General features: G+C 41.1%; 1 pseudogene; it reads left to right on the top strand.

The window, feature by feature from the left end:
- Positions 1-651: 651 nt before the first annotated feature.
- On the top strand, positions 652-12,537 carry LOC135702138 (probable protein phosphatase 2C T23F11.1; annotated as a pseudogene).
- The last annotated feature ends 236 nt before the right edge of the window (positions 12,538-12,773 follow it).

Here is a 12,773-nt window from a genome sequence, read left to right on the forward strand (position 1 = left end):
TACACTCGCCGTCTAATGGACGGGGCAATTGGGCTGGAGGGGGGTTTCAACGAACTTTCCGGCAATCTAGGGCTGCTGCTAGCAGCAGCAGCAGCATGGGCAGCAAAACAACGCGCACCAAGAAAGAAGGCAAAAATTGCTTTTCTTAATATTTACACAAAGTATTTTTCTTCCATTTGTTTGGGTTCGGGCAGGGGTGGGATGTGCGGGCGAAGGAGCAGTGCAAAACGAAGACGGCGACGAAGACTTGTCATTGAAATTAAAACCACTCTTCATCTCTCGTATCGTCGTAGTTGGCTGTGGTGGCTGTCTGTGCGGTTGAAGTGAAGTAACTTTTTTCGGCCTGCTCCGTTTGTGTTGGTGAGTGTTGTTCACTCGGACGAAGAAAAAGAGTGCCCACCACCCAGATAAGATGCAATGAAATATTTTTGTGTCCTCCTATGCCCATTATGATGGGACGCATCGATCCGGTTCGGCTCGGCACTGCAGCACAGGGGGGGGGGGTGGACTGAGCAGGGTGGGAGGTTGAACAACACACTTCTTGTATTTCTCATCATCCATCTTTTTTCGTCGCCGTCAACGTCGTCGTGGTTGTCTTGGTGTTTTCTTCGATCTGCGCCATATTGGTGAGTTTTTTCTTCGTTTTTGGACATGGCCACGGAGAGGGGTAAGGGGTGGGGGGGGGGGGATGTATGTGGACGTGACTGGCTTCATTTCAAGCAGCGTTGTATTGTGTAGATTGTGCTCGAACGACGATGACGGACCGGGACGGCTCCTGACACTGACCTGACTCAATAAAATTTAGATTAAGCTGTAATTTATTTTTATTATGTCTAGATTTTTTCTCTTATGAGAATTGATTGATCGTTGATTGCTTTTGGAGCAGCAGCAGCAGCAGCAGCAGCAGCAGCAGGGTAACTAATGGAATTCGCTATTTTCTACTTTGATGCCGGATGTTTACCGAATGAGGAAAACTGGGGAAAATCGCGCTGTGCAGTTTGTTTTTATTATACTGAAGCGTCAAAAAAAAATGCCGAAGAAGTACAGCCCTGCACAGCAGGGCTGCAGACCTTGAACCGAACTGCAGTTTCAGTAATCAGCTTCTCCGGTATTGGTGCGCTTCTCAAATTTCGTGCTGAGCCGGTTGTACTTGAGCTACTTGAACCCGTTGAAGGTGACGAGTGGTGTGCGAGTTTTCAGAGAACTGCTTACACCACGTGGTCGACCTTTTGATCTTTTCGCTGCTTCCAGCGGACAAAACGCACATTGTTGACATTTTATCGTGAGGAGGGCATTCAAAGTAGGCGAGTCATTAGAGCGCTGCTTGTTGGCAGGGGTGATCATAAACTTGCAGCTGCTCAAATTACGCAAATTAAGCTACAAATATGTCCGGGGGAAAAAGGCGCATTGGGGACCGGCAAAAACATTAACCCAATTATCATTATCCTTTTTTCTACTACTGCCGTGGAAGCGTCGCCGTCGTCGCCCGTCATCTAGCATGGTGAGTGAGTGACGCTGTCGCTTGTTCGCTGTGGTCTGAGGCAGGGGTGGACTGACGTCAGCTTCAACGCTTCCTTCCGCTCGTGGAGACACTTTAGAAAAGGGGTTCCTTTGCACATTTTAAACATTGAATAATTACACGTAATATATCATCGTAATTTTAATAAATTTTATGTCATTTTTTTCTACTCTACGACGATGGGGGTGGTACGCCTGCTACCATTAGTTGCTTCCAGTCGGTTCAACACCAGCTCTCAGTTCAAGTGGAAAGCCAGTGACATCGTCTTCGTTATGCATGTGCTCTTTTTTTTTCAACAGGGATGCGTGCGTAGCATCACACACTTGGTTGGAGTTTTAATATAGGTATACCTCGATATAACGTAACTGTCACTTTTGACCTCCATGGCTTATTTCTAGCTTACAATCATTAAATCAAGCATTTCAAGGTGTTATTACTACCATCGGAGATATGAGACAATCCTCCATCTATTGGTCATGCCAATTGGAATGACTAAATTGTCATTTGCGACACATAGTCGATGGAAGTCAAAAGTGACAGTTACGTTATATCAAGGTATACCTGTATTTCCATTACACCATTAGCATAATGAATTCTGGTATTACGGAGCCACAATTTCGAATATTAGAATCCAATAACTGCGGCGGAGCACTGCACAACTGGCAGCAACCTGTGAATCTTTACCGGTTCATTGTCGACGGTCGATGTTCCTCCACCCACCCCTGCCTGTCTGAGCGCATCAAGGCCGACTAGAGTCACAAACACACAATGCATGACGTAGTTGGCCTACCTTTTTCCCCATCGAAGAGCAGCTTGCGACGACGACGGGATTCATTCAAGAACTTACTTACGTGTACCAACTCCACAACCGACGCGGTGCAAGAGAGCGTGCGGAACAAAAGTAAACGTTTTCTATTTACCCTACATTTTCCAGTCAGGCTTTTCCACTTCTCCGATGCATATTCCCGGCTGCAGCAGAGGGTCGGGTTCTGGAGCGCACGTGGAAGAACTTTCCCGGAGAGAAGATGCACTCGCTTGCTTGCCTGCTGCCTGCTGGAAGTCGGACCGAGGCATAAGTCATTGATGGTTCCCGTTCTGTGAGCTCAACCGTCAACCGAAGGGACAACCCTGCGAATGGCGAGAAAAAAAAGCAGGAAATCGACGGACTTGCTTAAGGTATACAGAGGAAAAGACGACCAACTTCAATTGGATTCTTTAATTTTGAAAAACGTATCGTTTTTAATATATCATCTGAAAGAGCTTCGTTTTCTGAGCAGAGCGATATTTTTTTCGAACCCACACACTTTCATCTCGATTTTTAAATCAAGATTTAAAGCAAAATAATAACTCCACTGTTTGACACTAAAGTGACACACTGACACCTCGCTCCCATACAAAGTGACACCGAGGGGGGCTAATAAGATGATTTTTGCAAATGTAATTGTACTTATTGAAAATAGTTCCAGTGTACCAAAATTGATGAAATTTTGGGTTTGGGTTTCATTTTTAATGCAGATTACGAATATGCATTCACCTCAATACCCTTAAAGAACCCAATTGGAAACTTGTGTAAACTTATATTAAAGTAACTGGTAGCATTTCCGACAGGTAGTGCTGGAATCTTTTGATTTACCCTTAAAATTTGCCAATCTAGCTTTCCGTGCTCGGTAATGGCGGTCTGTTTGTATGAATAAATGTATCCTTCACTGTGCTTTTTGACACCAACTGGAGGGCGTATGCTGTTCCATTTTCTTCTGTTCCTGGGAGAGGGAAAGGGAGGTGTCAAAATCCGAATTTTTCGATCATCTTTACCATATTCGAAATCATTGGGGTTAAACACTAGTTTTTCAATGAATCAACAAAAATGGCGGACACGCGACCTCAGACCTTAAGCAATGTGCACACGATTTTTCATTGATTGTAATTAATGTAATAGAATTTGATTTTACTCACCCCTCGACTGTAATCAAATGCAGGTGGGTTGCCTTTTCTGACGGTAGGAAACGTGTCGAGCAGTAAGTTTCTGTCCCCTGGGTGATGTATGGGAAATCGAAGAGTGAACTATATTGTTAAGGTTGTATATTTTTTTCCAACTTTCTGTGTCTCACGGAGAGTATGACAGACCATGTGCAAACAGATGTCATCTACACTGACCTAGCAGCCGCCTTCGACAAGTTGAACCATCCTACAGCGATCGCCAAACTTGATAGGCTCGGTATAAACGGCAATCTCCTACGATGGTTCGCATCCTATCTTTCTGATCGTCAGTTGGAAGTTGCAATCAGCGTTGCCAGGCCATTTTCTGAAAAATCTGGACCAGTCTAATTATAAAATCTGGATAAATCTGAAATGCTCCAAAAAATCCTGTTTTAAATGTAATGCTACTGAAATCGAAGTGATGTGCCAATCTCCCGTAAAAATCGGTCAGGATGATCATCTGAAATTTATTCAAAATCTACCAGAATGTTTATGAAATCCATGTTTAAAAAATACATAAAGCCCACTTGTTAGCACTGCTAAAATCATCCTAAAGTTAAGAAAAGTATTGACACAGTGTTCCCAAAAAATTTAAATATCCATTCCGCAGCATTTCAAAATTCATTTAAATTGTTGATAAAATACTGCAGAAAATTAGTCCTTAATATTTAGTTTTAAATAATTGTAATATTACTCTGCGATTGATCAGACTTCCAATTTCATTCTGACATCATACAACTCACAACACTCGGTAGACCAGTAGGCAATTTTATTTCAAACTAAAATTCTCCTGGCTGAAGTGAGAATCAAAGCCCAACATCGTGGTACTCACACACAGTTTACCTTAACTACGGGTAACTCCACATGACCATTACAAATAATTTTATGCCAAAGAATAATATTATTATATAACTAGAATGAAAGTCTTAAAGCGTCATTTTTGAAGTCTCAGGATCTCGGAATGATTCTAAATTCTGGAATTTATATTTTTCCTGGGTACCAGATAATGACATTTTAATGAAGTAAGTCTGAATTTACTTCATTTACAGAGTTCAATTTTAATCATCCTTGAATTTCATCATACTTCTATTTTGGACTCCCCTAAACTAATCTTTTAACGGTAACATTTTAAGAGTGCTTATAAATCGCTCTCTGATTCCCAAATTCCCTCAAACTGGTAATAATTTCCAAGAATTGGCATAATTTTTTTTCTATAAATTTCCATAGAGTATTCTTAATAATTTCCTTGGTACGCTCTTCAGAATGACCATCACATTCTTCTCCGACTAATCCTCTTCAGTATTCTCTAAGTATTCAAGTACTTTTCCAAAATAGCCTTGACATTGACAGATTTCTTAAAACTCGATAAAACCTTATCTCCATAGAAACATTGGACATAATTCCATTGAAATTATTCTCACGATTCATATCAGCATTTTCCTTAAGTTTCATCTTAAGCATTTTCTATGATTTCTCTTATGAATTCTAACTATTTCCTTTCTTCACAAAATCTCCATGCAATTGTCATCAGAGTTTGCAAAAGACAATTTATACCGTCTTCACTTCAATCAAAGGTTCACTGTAAACTATTTTCAGAATTACCTTAAAATTCTAAAATCTAGGGCACTTCAGAATTCTACAGTATTGCAGACTGCTAAGGTTACTCAATATCCATAGATACTTTAAAATTCTTTTTGCTTAAATCTAATAAATTATCCTCAAAAATATCACGAATATACTATATAGTCCAGGTGGTTGCTAATTTTCCAAAGCTCAATTTATTGTTTTCAATCCTGAACAGTTTTCGATCCCTCTAAATTCCAAAATTAGGAAAATTCCTCCAAGATTCCTAAAAATAATTTCAGCCAAAATCTAATCAAAAACTCCAAATAATAAAATCGTAGCTCGAAATTTTTTTTAAATTTGAAGATTTTCTACAGACAATAATGTTTAGAAAATGTCTCAATTTTCATGATTCTGCAACCCATTGCAAACATGCTGTAACAATTCCATGAATGATGTTGCAATAATGTCCAACGTTGATGGCCTTTAGTAATTAAAGTAGTAAGTTTGGTTTTTTTTATTTTTTGATAAGAGTGTCCATTAATTGCAGTGATATTAATAAAGCAACACATTTAAAAATTCGGGAAAATCTGGAACATAATTAAAAAAATTGGAAATAAACGTGATCTGTCTGTGTATCTGGCAAGACGACTGAAAATCTGGAAAATCCAGATAAATCTGGAATACTGGCAACGCTGGTTGCAATCGACGACTGCCGATCTCCTTCGTTCCCTGCGTTTCCGGGTATTCCGCAAGGTAGCCACCTCGGCCCGTTGATAGTTCTTGTGTATTTCAACGACGTCAATTTTGTCCTCGACAGCCCATGACTGTCGTCCGCAGACGACATGAAAATCTATCTCCGAATCCGATCCATCGCTGACTGCCACCTTCTCCAACTCCAACTCAACGCTTTTGCTAATTGATCATTTTAGATGGTCAAGTTTTGAACCCACCACAGCATGCTTTTGGCGCTACTGTATATGGACGGTCAAATTTAAAATACTGTGGTAGCCACAGCACAGTTCTGTCAAAACCTCAGCATTTTCATTGATCAATTGGTGCCAACTGAACCGCATGGTTGTAAATCCAACAAAATGTTCAGTAATCACGTTCTCACAGAAGAAATATCCAATTACATTCAGTTATATTCTAGAAGGTGTTGACGTACATCGTGTGAATCACATTAAGGATCTGGGAGTCATCTTAGATTGTCAACTAATCACATACAGGCAGCATACGTGATCGACAAGGCATCCAGAACGCTCGGCTTCATTTTCAGGATAGCCAAAAGTTTCACGGATATCTACTGTTTGAAGTCGCTTTACTGCTGCCCTGTATGGAAACCCAATTACCAAAACAGTGTACAAAGAGTAGAGTCTATTCAACGACGATTCATCTGGTATATCCTTCGACGATTGCCGTGGAGGGATCCTCATCACCTGCCAAGCTACGAAAGTCGGTGTTATTTCACCTGGATCCTTTGTGGAGTCGAAGAGATACGACAAGGGCCCTGTTTGTGGCAGACATTCTACAGAGCAGAATCGATTGTCCTTCTGTTCTACAAAAAAATCGACGTTAACGTTCTACTACGAGCACTCCGTAACCACGCAATGCTGAGGATACCTTTTCATCGTACAAACTATAGTTCGTATGGTGCTACAAAGGTTTTTCAATCGTGTTGCTTTCTTATTTGATTTTCATTTGGCACGCAAGACGCTGCGTCAGAGATTCTGTGATATATTTTTAAAAATAATGAATTAAGTTGGACTTCACGGCTGTAACCGTTCTGTTACAAAGGTTCAATACAATATTTTAAATATGCATCATGTGATCGAGCATTCAAATAAACTTGTGTAACACTTGCGGTGAAACCCACTGGGCAGACGACACGGCCATGCTTAACGGCCGACTGCTGAATAAGGCGCGCATGGCCGCGGCAAAATGGTGACACGGAGTCACGGGTCATGAGCTGAAGGGTTCTGCGATGCTTAGAGAACGGCCATCGTTCACTTTATCTCAGGCGAGCGTGTAGACCAGAAGTGTCTGTGGAATACATTTTAACAGAATACAGTGCGAGTAGTGAATCAAGGTGCAGTGGAAATCACCAATTCAGCTGATTCAGGACCTTTCTTTTCAACCAATCAAATGGTTTTCTGGTTGGCGAGTCAAAGACCGCCATTGCACGCTACGGTCTAGGTGACATTGAGTTACCTTGACCTAACCGTAAAGGACATCGTTCTCGGGCTGAAGGCCCTAAACGCCAAGGAGAATTTCCCTTCCCGGTTCGACAGAGGGCGGCCTTGCCGTCGTCGACCGGCTTCGTCAGAAGGAAGCGCCTGTGCATCGGAACCATCTCCACAAACCGCTATACCAGCCCGGTAAAACCAACCCGCCATCGCACTACGGCCGACGTTCGGTCAGCCTCGCTTCGTCCGCCATTGTCGGAATTGTACCGCAATTTCACCGAGCGGTGGTACCGCCATCTTGCCGACAAGATCGGCCTTTAAGAATCTTTCGGAACCACAGCGAGCGCTCGCTGGTCTGCAGTCGTCGTAGTCGCCATCGTCATCAAGGGTATGTGCTAAGAAAATCGAATTGGAGAAATACAGTGTTTAAATTGATCTGCGTTGTGTTTCAGTTTAATTGAAAGCTTGAGTGCCTTTTCATCCGCGTAGCCCCTCCAGTTTGCCCAGTAGTGCGCCGACTCTGAGACACAGTTCAAGGAGTCTCGTGCTGCTGAGTTGTTGTCGGGCAGAACATTAGTTTCACGGCCTTTGCAACTTGTTACTTCTTGACTATATTGTATTTCCTAGTATTGCTTAATCCATCACTAGGACTTAACCCAGTCTGTTGACGTAGAACCAAATAAGCAAATAAACAAATATTTACACTAAGTGCAAATTACACTTATAGCAGTAAGCTCCATCGAGGATAATATGCGATTTAACCCAGATTTTCGAAAATCTGGATTAAACGTTAATCCTCGATTTGGTCAACACCAAAAGATGATAACACTTCGAGAGCACGCAGCCAATCTCTTTCGTATGGAAGAGAACGTCTATGTATGACCTCATACGCGGGAGAGCCGTCAACCAATCAGCTGTTTGTTGTTAGGTGACATTTTTTATTTGTTGAGTTCAATTTTACATATTAATTAATGCCAGTGCTGGGTGCTTGTTCGCGTTGCTGAGGGTCTTGCTGTTCAGAATCACTTCCAGATGCTTTTGATAGCCGGGTGGGTAGCGCTTGCCCTACACTGGACGAAAACATCCGCAATACTTCGAATGATTATCGAGCCGTTAACAATATGCCGTCGAATTTCGGATGATTGCCTTAGGGTTGAATTCGTCATCAACTAATGAGCATCCAAATGACTGTCCTCCAAATAAATGATGATATTAATTTGAAAATTGGCTGTAAAACATACAGCGCTCAGAGGACACCAATTTAAGGTTAGGATGACTTGCAAATGCTTTAGATTTGATTTATAATTCGATTGTTTACATTTCCATATTGAATAGCCATGAACAGCAATTTCATCATGGATACAAAAATAGTTTGTTGGTAGAGGACACTTCCTCCATTGCTTTCACCTCGTTTGTCTCCTCAGATCAGCGAATGACGTTCGATAGAATTATTTACATCATCGTTTTGAATGGTTTGCGTTATGGCGCTCAACCAATCATATGCATTTCAATTTAAGATGATAATCATACAACAGCGCCCTAATAAAAATTGTATGGTTAATTTGCTTAACGACGTGTTCTGGGTATCATCCAAACCATTTGTGGAATAGTTCAATGATTTGGGTTATCGTTCGTTTATGGTTATTTATTATTAGGGCGAGCATAACACATTCCAACTGAAGGCCCTATCCCTTCTCATAACAGTGTTCATCCCGTATTCGAGGGGAAAACCATCTGATTTCAAAACAACCGTCATCCGGTTGCAGCTATCATTCGAAGAAGTGATTTGGATGTTTCGATTTGAATGATCTGAGGTTTCATTCGAACAGAGGACAGTGTTTTGGTACAGTGTAAGCCAGTTGGAACGAGTTTGAATAACAAAACTCCTACACGGTAAGAAAAAAGTACCCAACGGAAAGTTCACTTTTACCTACTTTTGACTAGTTTGTCTCCTTTGCTCCTTCTAATGTTGTCAAAAACAGAGGAGCAAAACCACCCAACAGGGGTAGTAAAGTGTGGGAACCCAACGTTGAGTATAATCATATTTTCCTACTGTTGGGTACAACTAACTTACTTTTGGTTAAAAAGCCAGTGGAAAATTCCATACGAACTGCGCACAAGTAAATGAAAATTACTTTGACCAGCTTTACCTACTTTTGGGTTCCTGCACTATAGTGCCGAGATGAGTGAAAAGAACTTAATTTTAGGTACTTTTTTTTAACCGTGTAGGAGTTTCTAACAAGATTGTAATGTGATCGGTATTCAAAAATTACCACAAGTTATTAAAATAATTAATGAATTTTGAATTACTCAATAATTTCAATGTAATAAAAATAATTGTGGGTAATTTATGGGTAATTTAATTAATTCCTACTGCTTGGAAAATAGTTTGGTAATTCTAAAGATGATTAAACAGTAATTCGAGTAATTCCATAAATATTTGTACTCTAGAATTACGTATTATGTATTATTCTATGTTAATTTTATGATTTTAGTTGTTTATGGCAGTGCTGTTAAAAATCATTTCTTCTACACTCAAATAAGCTGAAAATGAAGGCAACCTTGAAAGATAAACCAACGCATTAATTTGAACATGTTCTTTATCAAGGCAACCGCTGAGTTTCGAAGTCAACAATTCAGTGCCAACATTTCAAAGAGGCGTAATTGCATTTGTAAACAATAGCTTTAGCCGTCGATTTCTTGCGGATAAAAGCTCACTCATAAAAAAATAATGACATCAACAGGTAGAGGAATTTTTCCTCTACCAGTTAGAATTGTTATTTTGGAGGGGTGAACTTTAAGTTGTGAGAAATCGACAGTTAAAGCCATTGTTTACAAAAGCAATTACTCCCATTTGAAATGTTGTTTTTGTTCATTCAAAAATGCGTATTCATTATCGCCTGTTCTTTTGTCATATCAAGTGCGAAACGATTATTTTCGTTTTACAGAAATATACCATATAGAGGTAACTCTAAGACCAGATGGTCCCGAAGAAATGAGCTCAAATTTTTGGCTCAGCTCTAGTACTATCTTCGGTCCCAAGCTAATCGATTCACCCCTCGAAACATAAGAAAATCCACTAACCCCTCATTTTATCTGTCAAACTTTCATAGCAAATCAAAACAAACATAGCGTAGCAATGGAATTTATATTAGAATGGGGTGCGTTCAACAATCAATACGAAACTAACGATTAAATTGGCTCACTACTTGACTAGCCTATTGGTCCCAAGCAAACGATTAACGTATCCCATTCTAGTCGAAATTCTAGTACTACGCAATGTTTGTTTTGATTCGCTATGAAAGTTTGACAGGTAAAATGAGGGGTTATTGGTTTTTCCTATGTTTCGAGGGGTGAATCGATCAGCTTGGGACCGAAGAGAGTACCAGAGCTGAGCCAAAAAGTTGAGCACGTTATTTCGGGACCTTCTAGTCTTAGAGTTACCTCTATGGTAGAATCAAGTTGGTGGCAATAGTTTCAACTCTGAGGGCAAAATTTGCGATCAATTGGTGGGGTCGTGAACCTAAATAGAATTGACAATCAGTAGCTGTTGGTTTTTTGTAAGACATCTTTACATTTTTTAGCAGCTGTTCCTCCTGATGCTGCTGCTTTCGTGGATCCTTGCCGGGTTCGTATTTCCTTTTCTTCGGATTGCAGGTTTTCAAATCAAATCCACCAGAATGTTTCTCTTTCGCGGCAGGACGGTACGACAGTTTTTCTCGTTTTTTTTCAAAACATTACTTGCAGTGATTCCAGAATTGATTAAAACTTTTGCTTATCATGGGTGTTTGTGGGTGTTTGAAGTGTGTTTCTGTGGGTGTTAGCACAATGTGGCAGAGTGTCTTACCCCCTGATCAGAAGTCACTGCTGCTGTTTGCCATGATATCTATCGAAAACTACGCATAATCTGTTTTACGTTAATTGTTCACAGATGACAGTTCAGTGCAAAACATGTCTGGTACCTCTATGTATGCATTTAGATTAATATTCGAAGTCCCTCCTTTTTTACACATTCTGTACACAAAATAGCTCACCCCGCACATAATTTCCCGCCGATTTTAATGAATGGGGCAGGCAGAAAGTATCTTTTGTGCAGATTATTTAGAGCTACCAGCAAGGGGTCAGTCACTCGGCACAGCTGTTATTGTATTAACGCTGTTTACAGTGTGCCGCATTGTGCCAGTACTGTGCCGAACGAGTATAGTTGTGCCCTGATTTGTGCCTTTATGTATTTGAAGTGTATGAGTGGTCAAGTACAAATTGATCTGGTATATCTGGCAACAATGCTTTTGTAATGATGATTCTGACAGCTGTTTATTTACTAAGTACAAATTCGCTTCGAGATTCGCTCCTGTGTTGGAAACGTCGGCCTTGAATCTCGTCGAGGAAGTGAAACGTTCTTTTTTTCTATAAACGTACGTACCAAGGTTCACCGGGTTTGTTCATTTTCATTATTGGCTCTGATAAGCCACAATACACACATAAAAATCTTCTGTAAAGAAACGGCGGAGACAACAAAAGCAATCGGGCTTCGATCCGACCCATCAGCACCGGAGCAAACTTTTCCGTTGAATGTCGCTGCAGGAGAATTACCTCTCCATATCTTCTGCCAGTACGACTACTACAAGGTAGGATCGAGCTGTATGCAAGGTTGGCACGTCCGCATGGAGGACTCACACACGCGCTACCGGATTTCTCGCTACAGGATGATCTGGGCACGGCCTTTTTCGCCGTTTACGATGGCCAGGGTGGTGTCCAGTATGCCTGGCAAGCACTTGCACATGTTTGTGACGAAACGGTCGGAGTACGGGGACGCTGTGAAGATGGCTCTGCAACGTGGCTTTTTGGACATTGACGAGGCTATGCTGAATGATCGGACAGCCGGATCGCCGGTGGTTGCCGTTATGGTAATGAACGATAAGTTGTATTGTGTGAATGCTAGGGATTCGCGGGCGATCGCGAGTATGAACGGGAAGCTTGGTGTGCTTTCGATCCTTCACAATTCAAAAATACCAGTGAGTTGGAGAGGATAAAACGTTCCGGGGGTAACGTTAAATTTAATAGGGTGCTACCACATTGACAGCGGTCAGTGTATTAAACCTTTCAATACTTGTGCAATTTGAATGTGGACAGCCTCTAGAGCGAATGGGTATTTGGCCCTGTCTAGGGCATTCTGGGCACATCCGAATGTGGAAGAACGAGTAGTTAGCGAGGAATTTGAGTTTATGTGACGGATTTTGGGAAGTGCTTCCGAGCCAATCGGTAATGGAGTTTTTTTCTGACGGAGATTGAAGAAGTATCCGCGACGTAGACAGCGGAAGCTTGCTTCCATACCGCGCATGTTCTCCTCCATGATCCCAAGAGACTGACTGCACATAATTGGAATCGTGAGGATATTTTTTAGGTGAAAGTTTATCGCACCGTACTCTTCCTCCAGCTTACACCAGAAAAAAAAATCTTAAACCGATGGAGACACAGAAATATGTGATATTATTGGAAGGAAACTATTTTTAGTCAGTTACTTACCA

This window comes from Ochlerotatus camptorhynchus, unplaced genomic scaffold (genome assembly GCF_037179485.1).
Source record: "Ochlerotatus camptorhynchus isolate MF236.1 unplaced genomic scaffold, CSIRO-AGI_Acam_v1.1 ptg000185l, whole genome shotgun sequence".
Lineage (NCBI taxonomy): Eukaryota > Metazoa > Arthropoda > Insecta > Diptera > Culicidae > Ochlerotatus > Ochlerotatus camptorhynchus.